We start from the raw sequence: 16078 nt of genomic DNA on the forward strand, positions 1-16078 counted from the left end.
CCAGTGGCATTGCAGATAAAACATTCATTTCCAATCAGGTTTGAATCTACGGGACGAAGGTGTTTGGAATTTGCCACAACTGCAGAAGTAAGCTTTATCTTTCATGTTGATATGTTCATCATGGCAATTCCTGGGAACGAGCAGCCACAATAAATAACACATCTGGGGCTTCGTGTAGCTGAGGGGCGTCTTAGGAAGATTTTGTTGTTGTATAATTAATCACATTGGGAGGAAAGATGATAACGTTGTGTTCAATGGGAGCTGAGCATCCACTGTGCACCGATATCATACATATCATCTGTCAGACCTGGTCAGAATAAAATCATGGTTGCAAGAAATAACTTATCAAGATTATATGATGACTTACTGAACCTACATTGATGACCAACTCGTTTAGTTAGCTAAATTTTGACTGCTAAATCAATTCACAAATTGGTTTGCTGAGAGGAACAATCATTATAATATCTCATTGGAGTGGAATCAGAATAATTGGAATTGCCCTTTTAAAAATAATGCTCTTGTTCAGCCAATCTTGGTTGTAGGATTAAGTGAGTACTTTACTGATTTTTAAAAAATTACTATCCATCATGTGCTGCTTTCCCTTGCAAGACTTGAGACATTTTCACGAAAGTATATTCAGAATTATTTCCATTGCTGCTGTCTATTGGTTATGAAGATTGTGGTTATGGATCAATATGTCAAGAGATGACTTCACACAACTCCACTTGAGCATCTCTGTGAAACTATAAAACAAGTTGTTTTAATAAATCATAATTTTATGCAGGTTTTGCACTGAACAACATCACATTAATTGAGTTTTATATTCTCTGTCTACTAAAATTTATTTAAACCCAGGAGAGTATTTGTAATAAAAGTATAAGTAAGATGAATGTGCCATCACCTTGTGTGTGAAGTTGAAAGTGACGAGATTCTTTCCAAGGTTCCCAGCTAAGGAATGATCCCCGAGAAATTTGTTGGAGCAGTTCCCATTTTACAAATGCAAAAAGGTACCAAATCAGCCAATATGGCAGATGGCACACACATAAAGAAAGACTTGCTTTTATATTACGTTTTTCACACCACCAGATGACTCAAAGTGCTTTACAGCCAATGAAGGACTAGTTCATTTGGAATGTAGTCACTGCTGTAATGTTGGAAATGTAGCAACCTTTATGGTCACAGTAAGCAATGTGATAATGACTAGATAATGTCTTTCTGTGTATGATTGAAGGATAAAAATTGGGCAGGACACCAGCTCTTCTTCGAAGTAGCACCATGGGATATTTCTCAGGCACCCATGCAGAAGCCTCAGTTTAACATTTCATCTGAAAGACGGCACCTCCGAAAGTGCAGCACTCAGTACTGCATTGGTGCATCAGCCTTGATCTTTTTGTACTAAAGCAATGTAGTGGAACTTGAACCAGGAACCTTGCAACTCTGAGGCAAGAATACTACCAACTGAGCCATAGCTGACACATGCTGGGTGCTAGGGAGTGTGCTGCCTGTGACATTGATAACTTCCCCAGCAAACGTGAGAAGAAGGACCCTGACATTTATTTGATAGCCCCTTTGCAAAATTTGTTAATGAACAGCTGGGGCAATCAAACCAGTTATTAACTGTTTTTTTTCCCAAAAATATATTTAATTCATAAAATTTGTAAAGGTACATTTCATAACAGTTCAAATTTTACATTTCATAAAGTGCGATGCAGAGCAGTTTCTTTCAATACAGTATGTGGCACTCTGAGGTACCTCACAACACTTACAATTAAAATGGCTATTGTGAATAGACCTTTTTGTCAACCATGCAGCCTGAGGGCATTTTACATGGTTTCCTGGCTCTCGGTATAGTATGGTGGGAGGGCCTTAGACAGTGGCCTTTCCCCACTGAGTTTTTTTAGCAGCTGCACCAAGCTTTTGTGCATCCCTCAGCACAGTTCTGGATCTTGGAATATGTCAGTCTGCAACACTTGGTCATCTTCAGCTCTTTGCACTGGAAGACCAACAGGTTTCGGGCAGACTAAGGAGTATCTTTCACCAAGCGGATGGTCCTCCAGCACCAGTTGATGTTTACTTTGGTGTGCGTCGCTGGGAACAGCCTGTAGAGAACAGAGTCCTGCGCCACCGAGCTGATTGGAATGAACCTTGACAAAAAAAACACCACTACATATATTTCCAGACCTGCTTTGTGAAGGCACCTTTCAGATGGAAGTAATCAACGGTCTCTTCACCACCACAGCCACCTTGAGGAGGACACTTCTCACTGCCACCAAGCTACATCTTGGCGCTTGTTTGAACGTTCTGGTGTTGTGGCATGATTTTGACAGTCTGCCCTTGGAACCATCCTACAGGATCCACAACCACCTTTTCCCGCAGGGACTTGGCGATTTTACATACAGACCACTGCCCGAGGGACTTGTGGGCAAAGGTGTTTATCTGCAAAAACTTTTCCACAAAAGAAAGATCATACAGCACTCTGTGGCAATGTGGCCAGACCCATCTTTCATTACAGGTAGAATCTCAGCAAGTAGTGACAGTTGGTGTTTGTGTACCGAGGAACTATGCACAGCTCAATTCAGCTGCACACAAAGGTGGCCATCAGGATGAGGGTGTGGTTGGGCACACCTTTTCTCCCTTTCTCTAGAGATTTGTACATCCTGCCCCTGTGGACACGGTCCATTTTCAATCTCCAGATAAAAAGGATGGTTTGGGTGACCGCCACACGCAGGACTGCCTCACCAGGCAGGTTCTTGCCCACAATGGGGAGGGAGTGTTGCTCCAACATGCACGCTTTCTGTTTCACCATGACAACATAGTCCTTCCTGTTTTTGGCACACCCTGCAGTCCCTCCGAACCATATCTCCAGCACCTTCAGGTAGCCTGGCTTGACCGGGAAGGGGACAAAGGATCGGTCGGCCCAATTCTCAAAGAACATGGCCTCGCTCTTGCTATGATTTACTTTGGCTCCTGAGGCCAGTTCGAAGTAGTTACAGAAACTCATCAATCTGTGTACAGACAGCACATTCAACTAGAAGATGGCAATTCATTAACGACGCAACTAGAGGCTTTGCCTCTTGAATGGTAACTTTGTACTTACCTTATGGTGGGCCTCAGTTCTCTTCCCAGATCTGGATTCAAGTTGCAGGTCATTACCGGCCAACTGGTTTTGCTTAGCACCTCAGCCAGCATCCGATCCGATGGTAATGGCGCTTCACTTCGCTGGGGAGCTGCCTGCTGCTCATTAATAATAACAAATAGACCAGTTCTTTCTGTGGTCCTGCCGCCCACCTCATTAGGCATCAGCACCGCGTTTGGGTGTGATCCAATTCCTAGACCAGTATTGTGAGGAAATGCACAAACAAACCTTCTGCATTGATCATTTGGTCTAGCAGCAACGTTGAAGCGCAGTCACTATACTTATCATTCAGGGCAAGTTAATTATTTGGAGGAAACAAAACACAATGCTAAAGAATATAGTAAATCAAGTTTTATTGTTTTGCTTACCAGTGTGAACAATGCAAAAGCCAGCCCTGATAATCCTTGTGGAATTAACCCCTACAGCATCAGAGCAGATGTCAGGCAGTAATGAAGGAATGTTAACTCCTCGGAATAAATCTTTAGGCTGTTTATCCCTGTATTTCCTCAAATTAGTCCAATGGCAGGTTTTCATATAACGGAAGCAAATTTTCTTCAATCACCAGAAAGCTTATATTTCTGATTTCAATGCCAAGGCATATAATGCATTTTTGGTCAGAGCACAAACAGTCAGCTTACTCAAATTGCTCCTTAACAACTTACAAGCTCAGTCTGGAACGTTCTACAACAAAATTCTGCTGAGGTTGGGGGAATGAGAGATGGTGAAAAACTAAAAGATAAAAAAGCAAAGTACAGTAGGAATTCCAGAGACTGGGGGAGTTCTAAAGAACAGCAAAAGGTTCAAAGAAAGTAGTTAGGATGGCAAAAAAGGAATACAGAAAATAAATGTGAGGGATAACAAGGTCAACACTGAAGGACTCTGCAAATATATTAAAAGAAAAATGGTGGTGAAAAGGAACGCGAGCCCCTAATGATATATGCATGTGAGATTGTAAGTGGAAATCTCAAAACGATTAACTTGCTAAGTAGCTATTTTGTGTCCATCTTCAAGTTACAGGATATGGATAAAATACCAGAGATACAAGAAAAACTAAAAATTAAATTAAGGGGAGGAATTAACTAGATTCAATAAGTTTAAAAAAAGGGTGATGAAGAAACTAATGAGATTAATGACAGTCAAAGCTCCATGACCTGATGATTTCCACATTAGTTTATTAAAGGAAGTAGGAAAGGAAATAGCTGATACATTAGTCCTGATCTTTCAAAAACTTTGATTCGGCAATTGTTCCCGTGGATGAGAAAACTTCCATATGCCAATCCATTATTTAGGAAGAGTAGAATTTATTCATGATTGCTCTGCCTGAATGCAGGTCCTTGGCTCATTGTCTGCTCATGCTTCATCCTGACTTGTCTCCTTGGCAGTTTTTTGACAGTGGTTGTTTGCCATTCCCTTCCACTCAGAATCACAGAATCACAGAATCACACAGTGCAGAAGAGGCCCTTCGGCCCATCGAGTCTGCACCGACATGTGAGAAACACCTGATCTACCTACCTAATCCCATTTACCAGCACATGGCCCATAGCCTTGAATGTTATGACGTGCCAAGTGCTCATCCAGGTACTTTTTAAAGGATGTGAGGCAACCCGCCTCCACCACCCTCCCAGGCAGCGCATTCCAGACTGTCCCCACCCTCTGGGTAAAAAAGGTTTTCCTCACATCCCCCCCTAAACCTCCTGCCCCTCACCTTGAACTTATGTCCCCTCGTGAATGACCCTGCAACTAAGGGGAACATCTGCTCCCTAACCACCCTGTCCATGCCCCTCATAATCTTGTACACCTCGATCAGGTTGCCACTCAGTCTTCTCTGCTCCAACAAAAACAACCCAAGTCTATCCAACCTCTCTTCATAACTTAAATGTTTCATCCCAGGCAACATCCTGGTGAATCCCCTCTGCACCCCCTCCAGTGCAATCGCATCCTTCCTATAATGTGGCGACCAGAACTGCACACAGTACTCCAGCTGTGGCCTCATCAAGGTTCTATACAACTCCAACATGACCTCCCTACTTTTGTAATCTATGCTCCAATTGATAAAGGCAAGTGTCCCATATGCCTTATTCACCACCCCACTAACATGCCCCTCTGCCTTCAGAGATCTATGGACACACACGCCAAGGTCCCTTTGTTCCTCAGAACTTCCTAGTGTCATGCCGTTTATTGAATACTTCCTTGTCAAATTACTCCTTCCAAAGTGTATAACTTCACACTTTTCAGGGTTAAATTCCATCTGCCACTTATCTGCCCATTTGACCATCCCGTCTATTTCTTCCTGTAGCCCAAGACACTCAACCTCACTGTTAACCACCTGGCCAATCTTTGTGTCATCCGCAAACTTACTAATCCTAACCCCCACATAATCATCTATGTCATTGATATAAATGATAAATAATAGGGGACCGAGCACAGGTTCCTGTGGTACACCACTGGACACTGGCTTCCAATCACTAAAGCATCCTTCTGTCATCACCCTCTGTCTCCTACAACTAAGCCAATTTTGAATCCACCTTATCAAATTACCCTGTATCCCATGTGCATTTGCCTTCTTTATAAGTCTCCCATGTGGGACCTAGTCAAAGGCTTTGTTAAAATCCATATAAATTACATCAACTGCACACCTGGTCACCTCCTCAAAAAATTCAATCAAATTTATTACGCATGACCCCCCTCTGGCAAAGCCATGCTGACTATTTCTGATCAAACCTTGCCTCTCCAAGTGGAGATAGATTCTCTCCTTCAGAATTTTCTCCAATAGTTTCCCTACCACTGACGTGAGACTCACTGGCCTGTAGTTCCCTGTCTTATCTCTACAACCTTATTAAATAGCGGAACCACAGGCTGTTCTCCAGTCCTCTGGCACCTCCCCCGTGGCCAGAGAGGAATTAAAAATTCTGGTCAGAGCCCCTGCGATCTCCTCCCTTGCCTCCCTCAGCAGTCTGGGACACAAATCATCCGGACCTGGAGATTTGTCCACTTTTAAGCCTGCCAACACCTCCAACACCTTGTCACTCCCTATATCAATTTGTTTAAGAACCTCGCAGTCCCTCTGCTCGAGTTCGATACCTTCATCCTCATTCTCTTGGGTGAAGACGGATGTGAAGTATTCATTCAACACTCTAGCGATGTCCTCTGGCTCCACCCATAGATTGTCCCCTTGGTCCCTTATGGGCCCTACTCTTTCCCTGATTATCCTCTTCCCATTGATATACTTATAGAATATTTTGGGATTTTCCCTACTTTTACCAGCCAGAGCTTTCTAATATCCCCTCTTTGCTCTCCTAATTGCTTTCTTAAGCTCTATCCTGCGTTTTCTGTACTCCACTAATGCCTCTGCTGATTTGCTTCCCTTGTACCTGCTAAAAGCCTCTCTTTTCCTTCTCATCGTAACCTGAATATCTCTGGTCATTCATGGTTCTCTGGGCTTGTTACACCTTCCTATCACCCTAGAGGGAACGTGTTGAGCTTGTACCCTCCCCATTTCATTTTTGAATGCCCCCAACTGCTCCTCATTTCCCCACAATTAGCTGTTCCCAGTCAACCTTGGCCAGATCCTGCCTTATTTTACTAAAATCCACTCTCCCCCAATCCAAACCATTTTTTTGTAACTTGTCTATTTCTTTGTCCATAATAAACTTAAACTGTACCATGTTGTGGTCGCTATCACTAAAATGCTCCCCCACCACCACCTCAGCCACCTGTCTGGCTTCATTCCCCAGAATTAGGTCCAGCATTGCGCCGTCCCTTGTTGAACCCTCTACATATTGACCTAAAAAGTTCTCCTGTACACATTTCAAGAAATCCACTCCATCCAAGCCCTTAACACTATTGGCCTATTAGCCCTAACAGCAGTTGTGGGGACGCTTGTAGAGATGTGCAATTGGAAACAGTGCAACCTCAGAGCCTTTTCCCTCACTCCCAAGCTCATTCCCATAACACAGTAGATGCGCGGGCACCAAAATCAGCAGCTCATCCACCATATTGAAATAACTAATCGGGGGTCAATTGAGCTTGTTAACAAGCCAGTTAAGCCTGATGATACACAGCCGACACCATAATATGGTTGGCGTAGGCAATTGGGTGAGAGTAGGCAGGCTGCTTTTTTTAAAAAACTTTTTAAAAGGGTGGGAAGGAAAGGGGGGTACTATCTTCAGAGGGTGGCCTTGGCAGCCCCCTCAAGATAATACCCCCCTTTCTTCCCGCCTGCCTGCTCGGTAAAACCCATCAGTCCCAGCCCCCCACATCCCTGCCTAAACTCCCCAAACCCTCCATGTCCAATACCTGGACTTAACCTGGCTCTGGGATCTATGGGCCACCTTTTTGGGCCTGCTTGCAGTCCTGGCAGCACCCACACTGCTCTTCGCACTGCCGAGACTGCTGGAGATGCCGTCAATCTGATTGACAAGCAACTCCTAAGTGGGGGGGACTTCCTCCCCTGTTAGGGGCGGGAGTCCCGATGACAGGCTATTTAGCCAACCTGCAGCTTTAAAGCTGTGCAATGGGCTGGTGTGGAGTGAGTAGGCTCTATGCCGACTTTGCTGCTGCCTGTCCCCCCTCTCCTCCCCTCCCTCTGTAATATGCTTCCTTTTCTACGGGCTTCCTGAAGGCAATTGACAAGGTTTCCATAAATGAGAACTGTGCAATTGGTGCAACCTATTGGTTTGGATACGAAATTGGTGAGGACGTAGGAGACAGAGTCGGGATAATGTGTATGCACTCGAATCAACAGGGCGTGACTAGCAGTGTCCCCCAGGGATCTGTGCTGGGGCCTCAGCTTTTCTCTATATGTATAAGTGACAAATGAAAGCAGTGAGAGCAGTAAGTGTGCAAATGACACCAAGTTAAATGACACAGTCAACACTGTGTTTGGAACATTGATAGATTAAGTGAGTCGGCAAAACTGTGGCAAATGGAGTTCAATGTGGAAAAGTGTGAGGTCATCCACTTTATATTTGTGTCTGATCTAAATAGTGTGAATCTAGGAATTGTGGATGAAAGAGATCTAGTGGCCCAAGAACATAAAGTCACAAAAAGCTTTTGGACAATTACAAAAGTACGAGACCAAGATTATAAATAGACTGGTTCTGGACTTCAGATTGAGGAGATTCAAGCATGGAATTGTGGGAAAAATGGGTACAGATTTGGGAGGTAGCAACATGTTCAATGATTTTAGAAAGGAGCGGAAGGCTGGAGATGGGGTGGTACTTTGCAACAATAGAAGATCAAGGGTAGGTTTTTTGAGGAGAGGGGTAATGATGTCAGATTTGAAGGAGAGAGTCAGTATGTAAGGAGGAAGAATCATGAAAAATATCAGCTAATACGGGAGGCCATGGATGCACCAGAATAATACCAGGGCTAAAAAAAGAGACATTGCATTGTTTCCTGTTGAACATACAAGATCAAGTCTGACCTATTTTTTTTTCATTCATTCACGGGATGTGGGCTTCGATGGCTGGGCCAGCATTTATTGCCCATCCCTAGTTGCCCTTGAGAGGGTCGTGTTGAGCTGCCTTCTTGAACCACTGCAGTTCCTGTGGTGTAGGTAAACCCACAGTGCTGTTAGGGAGGGAGTTCAAGATTTTGACCCAGCGACAGTGAAGCGATGGTGATATATTTCCAAGCCAGGATGGTGAGTGATTTGGAGGGGAACTTTCAGATGGCGGTGTTCCCATTTATCTGCTGCCCTTGTTCTCCTAGATGGTTGTAATCATGGGTTTGGAAGGTGCTGTCTAAGGAGTCTTGGTAAATTCCTGCAGTGCATCATGTAGATGGTACACACTGCTGCTACTGTGCGTTGGCGGTGGAGGGAGTAAATGTTTGTGGATGTGGTGCTAATCAAGTGGGCTACTTTGTCCTGGATGGTGTCAAACTTTTTGAGTGTTGTGGGAACTGCACTCATCCAGGCAAGTGGGGAGTATTCCATCACACTCCTGGCTTGTGCCTTGTAGATGGTGGACAGGCTTTGGGGAGTCAGGAGGTGAGTTACTCATCGCAGGATTCCTAGCCTCCGACCTGCTCTTGTTACCACAATATTTAAATGGATAGTCCAGTTCCGTTTCTGGTCAATGGCAATCCCCAGGGTGTTGATAGTGGGGGATTCAGTGATGGTAATGCCATTGAACATCAAGGGCTGATGTTTAGAATCTCTCTTGTTGGAGATGGTCATTGCCTGGCAGTTGTCAGCCCAAGCCTGGATATTGTCCAAGTCTCTCTGCATTTGGACATAGACTGCTTCAGTATCTGACGAGATGTGAATGATGCTGAACACTGCAATCATCAGCAAACATCCCCACTTGTGAAGTTATGATGGAAGAAAGGTCATTGATGAAGCAGCTGAAGATGGTTAGGCCGAGGACACTATCCTGAGGAGTTAATTGAGATGTTTATGATGCTCAAAGATTTCACGGAGTAAATAGAGAGAAACTACTTCCTCTGGTGGGGAGTCCAGAACAGCACATTCATAACCTTAAAATTAAAACGAGTCTGCTCAGGGGTGATGCCTGAAAGTACTTCTTGACATAAAAGGTAGTGATGATCTGGAAATCCTTGCTCCAGAAAGCTGTTGAGGCTTGGTCAATTGAAAACATTAAACTAAGATTGATAGATTTTTGTTAGGCAAGGATATTGAGGATTAAGGAGCCCAGGCAAGTAGATGGAGTTAAGATATGGGTCAGCCACAATCTAACTGAATCATGGCATGGGCTTGAGGGTCAAATTGGCCACCTCCTGTTCCAATGCTTCCAAACCTCTGAACATTTTTGTGATTATAAAATCAATAGGCAATGGCAAAATCTTAATAATAATGTAAAATGAGCTTTATCTTAATCTGTTCTATTTGTGTCCTATTATGTAGTACCATTCAGCAATTAAGTTAGAAGAGCCAATCCTTTCTGTCCTAGTTCAAATAAAATGAGCACAAATACTGGCTGGGAGAATAATATATTACACTCTGTTTAACACACACTTTTAGGACATGAATCCTAGACATGAGTTTCAAAACATTTTCCTCACACATAAAAATACTTCCAGTGAATGCAACCTGCATGGTTTGGAACACTTGTAATATCCATTGATGGAGCATTTGATTTCCGTCCCTTTACTCTAAGAGATAGATGATTAGATGTGCGCAGTCAGAGCAGGTGGCTGTACAATGTCAGGCACTTAATAATTCATCCCAGTCTATGCTGTACCATTTTTGCATAATAACTAGTTTATTTTATCCAAATTACTTGCAGTACGTCACTTCCAAATTTCTGTGCTATTTTTGATCAAAGATTGCTTAATATAATATTTATTTGGTATGGTAATCAGAAAACTGTTTGCACTCACTGGAATTAATGTCGTGGCTGAGATTCCTGTAAAGAAAGCAAGTTTCCCCTTTGCCATTGTAGAACTTTTCAAAAAATGTTTGATTTGGCATACTGCAGTTTCAGAACTAAAATGAATGAATACATTTGTTGCAGACTAATTAGACAATTATATGGTCAGTGATAGTGATAAATCACAAACGACATAAAGAAATGAATTTAGATAGACTTGTATTTATTTAAAGCCTTTCCCATCTTCAGGAGGTTCCAACATGCTTTACAGCCCAGAGAGTCTCGTGTTTTTCCTTCAGATGAAGATGGTCACTTAGATGGAGTGTTAGGTTGGGTTTCGCTAGCTACGCAGGTGACTGCTAAGGCTGATCTGCACCCGGGAATTTCTGCTGCATTTAGGACAGGATACTGCAAACGATTGAGTTTTGGATGAGTTGCCTGTTTGGGATTTCCTCTGCTTGCCTTTCCTCTCTGCACCTGATTTGCACTTGCTTTCGAAGGAGATCTTTAGTTTGAAGGAGTTCTTTATTTGGTTGTACCAGATGCAGCGACCCTGGGCGAGATTCTCCCAGGACCTGAAATCGATATCAAAACTCCTAAGTGACGCCTTTAGAGTACACTGAGTAGCGCTTCCTTTGACCACCATGAGAGCAAACCCAGGCTCAAGTTCTTCGTAGAAGATTCGCTTTGGTAAGCCAGTGTCAGACATTTAGGCTACATAACCAGCTCAACTAAGTTGTGACTGTCTCAACACGGTGTGGACGTTTGGCATGCCAGCTTGGTTGAGCACCTCAGTGTCTGGTATTTTGTCCTGTGATCCGATCTTCAGAAGCTTCCGTTGTTTTTCTTGGCATGACATTAATACGCAGTCCAAGTCTCACATGCAGGGTAGGCAGAACTATTGCGCTATGAACTTTCAGTTTGGTAGGCAGACTTCATTCCCAGGCTGATGTTCAAAGTTTGCCAAAGGCTACACTTACTTTAGCAATTCTTGCTGTCTCTCTTCATCAATATAGACAGCTCGAGAGAGTGTACTGCTGAGATAAGTGAATTTATCCAGAGCTGACAGGTTCTGGTCATAGACTGAAACATTGGACTCGAGATAGGGCTTTCCTGCAGCAAGCTGGTAAATTGCTGCAGTTTTCTTCGTGCTGATAGTAAGGCTGAAGCTGATGCATGGAATGGAGAATAAGTCTATGTTACATTGCATGTCCAGCTAAAGCCTAGTCATGGATAAACAGGAAATCGTGAAGCATGTCCTTGGAGTCCTTGGTCTTTGCCTGGAGTCGTCTCAGATTAAGCCAACAAAGTACTTTTAAAGTGTAATCATTGTTATGGTGCAGCAAACGTGTCAACCAGTTTCGCATAGCAAGCTCCTACAAATATCAGGGAGAAGCTCTTTCCTGAAAAATGCCATGGGAACTTTTATGTTGACCTGAGAGGGCAAATGGGATCAAGATTTAACATCTCATTCAAAAGACGACACCAGCAGTGCAGAACTCCCTCTGCAGTGAATTGTGCGTTTAGATTATATGCTCAAGTCTCTGGAGTGAAACCTGAGCCCATACAGACTTGAAACGTTAACTGTATTCCTCTCCGCAGATGCTGTCAGATCTGCTGAGTTTTTCCAGGTATTTTTGTTTTTGTTTCCCACAACTTTCTGACTGAAAAGGCACATATGCTACCACTGAGCCACAGCTGGCACTAAAGTATTGATTTTGTGCTAAATAAAATTGAATTATCCAATAATTTGAATTAGGCAATGAAAATAAGAGCAGAATTTAATGCTCCCCTCCCCGTGAGCAGGCTAGGAGGCAAGGGTGGAATGGTGGGGGGTTTAGAGGGGCATATTATCAAATGGGAAGGCACGGGGTGGAGAGCCTGCTGCCTTCCCGTCTCCAGTTTAAGTCAGGGAGAGAGAAGGGCAGCTATGGCCCGCCCTTAGGCCATTTGAGTAAGATGGCCAGTAATTTGGATTTCTACCAAACAGTTCAGATTTCAGTGCATTTGGACTAGTTCTAGTTCTGGATATTCTTCAGTCCGGTACTTTGAAGCTTGCATTGTTTGCAATGCCATGGCCCAGCCAGAGGGACGGTTCGTTTATTCTTGAGCACTCATCACCCCCTGCTCTTATACTCTATGTCCCTATTAATAAAGCCTCGGATACTGTACGCTTTATCAATGGTGCTCTCAAACTGTCCAGCCACCTTCAATGACTTATGCATATATATGCAGAGGCCCCTCTGCTCCTACAACCTCTTTAGCATTGTACCTTTTATTTCATATTGTCTCCCTATATTTTTTTATCAAAATTAATCACTTCACATTTCTCGGCATTGAACTTCGTCTGCCTTGTCCGCCCATTCCACCAATTTGTCAATGTCCTCCTCATCAGTTCACACTGCTTCTAAGTTTTGTATCATCCATAAATTTTGGAAATTGTGTCCTGTACACCAAGGTCTAGGTCAATAATATACATCAGGAAGAGTAAGGGTCAGAACACGGCCCTTGGGGAACTCAACTAAAAACTTTCCTCCAGCTTGAAAAATGTCAATTAACCACTACTCTCTGTTTCCTGTCATTCGGCCAATTTCATATCCATGTTGCTACCGTCCCTTTTTATTCCTTGATCTATAACTTTGCCCACAAGGCAAGCACTGTTGCCCAGGATTGTATCAAAAGTCTTTTGGAAGTCCATGTACACCACATCAACAGCATTGCCCTCATCAATCCTTTCTGTTACCACTTCAAAAAACTCCAGCAAGTTAGTTAAACACCACTTATCTTATCAAATCCACGCTGGCTTTCCTTAATTAACATACATTTGTCATGTGGCTATTGATTTTGCCCTGAATTTTTGTTTCTAGAGTTTTTCCCACCACATCAGTTAAACTGACTGGCCTGTAATTGCTGGGCTTATCTTCACACCCTTATTTGAACAAGGGTGTAACATTTACAATCCACCAGTCCTCTGGCACCACACCTAAGTCTAAGAAAGACTGTAAAATTTTGGCCACTGCCTCCACAATTTTCAGTCTCACTTCCCTCAGTATCCCTAGATACATCCTCATCTGGTTCTGGTGCTTCATCAACTTTAAGTACAGTCAGCCTATCTAGTGCCTCCTCCTATCAATTTTAAATCCTTCCTCTTTCATCATAATGATGAGATGACTTGTGCTTCAAAACCCAGTTCTGAAAAGGAGAGATTGTGCCCTCCATGTAGTGCAGTAATTATACAATACGTTAGTTCAGGTATCAGATTACCAAATCTACCAGACCCTTAATGTTCAAGATGTTTGAATCCAGTGCCACGTACCAAGCTCATTCATTACCAGTTGTTTCATGCAGATTCCCATATGAAGAGATTTAGCAAATAGGTGAAATCACCATGAGTCTGAGTCCTTGCTGGATACATGAGAACTGGTTGTTTAGGCATAACCCTCCCACTTCTCCTTTTTGCAACATTTTCACCTTGAACAGACATGGGGGAGTCCCACCTTTTGCATACCAAGGGATTTAGCTGCCTGTACTCAATGAGTAAGATTACTTTTTTTAACAAACCTTCAGCTCATCTGTTCTCTCCACAGTCCCTGCCCAGCACTGAGTGTTTCCAGCAATTTTTGATTTTTCCCAAGCAAGGCATATTGCCTGACTCCTTTGTTCTGCATAAGGTATGAGATTCTTCATGTGTCTAGCTCTCCTCACAACTGAATTCTTACACAAACAATCTAATATCAGACTTTTTAAAAAGGGGTAGTCTGATATAAATGGATAAGTGAAGCACTATAGAAGCTGAAGTTAAGCAGTTGAACTGTGATCATGTGAAGAGCCATTATTTGGTTGACTAATCTGACCTCAGATTGTCCTGAAGCACTTTACAGCAATTAAGTACTTTTTAAGTACAATATAGTATAGAAAACATGGCAACTAGTTTGCACATAGATCCCAGAAACAATGAGATGATGAGCAGATATCTGTTTTTCAGTAGTGTTGATTGAGAGATAAATAAGGCCCAGGGCACTGGAGAACTCCACTGTTCTTCTATGAAATGGTGCAATATGTTTTGCATTCACTTGAGAGGGAAGACCAGGCCTCAGTTTAATATCTTATCTGAAAAAGCACATCCTCCAACAGTTCGACTCTCTCAATGCTGCGACTGGATTGTCAGTCCTAAATTTTGTACTCAAATTTTGAGTGGCACTTGAACCTACAACCTGTTGTCTCAGAGGCAAGAGAACTACCCACAGAAACATGGCACGCCAAAGAGATCCTCCTGCTCATTGTCAGGCCCAACAGACTCAAATACAAGGTTAAGACTGTTGAGAACCATTATCAAATATTTCCAGCAAAGCATTTCATAGGAGCACCCAGCAAAACACTGTTCAAGAGCAGTTTCATTGCTTCAGACATTAAGGCCAGAATCTTCAGCTCGGTGAGTGGGACACGTAAAATGACGCGCGGTGACGTCAGGCGTGTGTCCCGACGTCACCGCGCGTCATTCCGATTTTCAGTTCGACGGGCACCGGAGTCAGCTCCGCGCTCGCCGAACTGTCAAAGGCCTATTAAGGCCAGTAAAAAACTAATTAAACCACTTCACATAGCTGCCCGTCCAACCTTAAGCTTAGCGGGCAGGTGAAGAGCCCAGGCGGCCTTTGCATTTTTCATGGAATCTCACCCCACGGGTGGGATGAGGTTTCATGAATGATTTATAAGTGAAATAAAGATTTTCATTCAAGTTCATAGACGTGTCCCAACTCATGTGACACTTTCACATGAGGGGACATGTCCTAAACTTTTTTTTTCTTTATTAAAAGTTTTGAAACTCAAACTGATCTCCCTGAGGCAGCTCTGTGCCTCAGGGAGATTTCTGCGCTCTTTTGCGCGCATGCTCGAAAGAGCCCAGGCTCCAACTCAGCCTACTCCCCCCACCAGCACAGGGAGCGCTCAGCGCTTCTGGGTGTGTGTCACACTGGGCGGGCCTTAATTGGCTTGCCCCGGTAAAATGGCGGCGCGCAGCCAATCGCGGGCGGCGATCGGCTGCGCGCCCCCCCCCGACAGGGAGAAAATTCTTCCACAAGAGTTCCAGCTTTTTGCATTACAGTACTGTATCCAGTGGTAATCTTGATATTGGAAACAATCCTGTAAAAGTAAGCTTTAACCTTCCACATTGTGTCAGTTTAGCTCATTTGGTAGCACTCACACATTTGAGCCATGGGCAGAATTTTCCCCCCGTTGGGGGGGAAGTTGAAGGGCAGGCGCGCTTCCGATCAGTGCTCCTGATCGGAGGCGCGACGCCATTTTATGTGGGCAGGCCAATTAAGGCCCGCCCAGAGTGACGTCTGTAGGGAAGCGCTATGCACTTCCCTGTGCGGGTGGGGGGAATGCCTAAATCGAGAGTGTGTTCTTTCGCGCATGCGCACAAAAGAGCGCACTCATCTCCCTGAGGCTTAGTGCAGCCTCAGGGAGATCGCCTCTACTTTCAACAATATTAAAAAAAAATTTTTAAATTCCCTTACATGTCCCCTCATGTGACAATGTCACATGAGTTGGGACATATTCATAATTTCCATAACAACGTTAAAAAAAATTTTAAAACCCTACATGAAAC

The sequence above is a fragment of the Cetorhinus maximus genome, chromosome 8 (assembly GCF_964194155.1).
Source record: "Cetorhinus maximus chromosome 8, sCetMax3.hap1.1, whole genome shotgun sequence".
Taxonomy (NCBI): domain Eukaryota; kingdom Metazoa; phylum Chordata; class Chondrichthyes; order Lamniformes; family Cetorhinidae; genus Cetorhinus; species Cetorhinus maximus.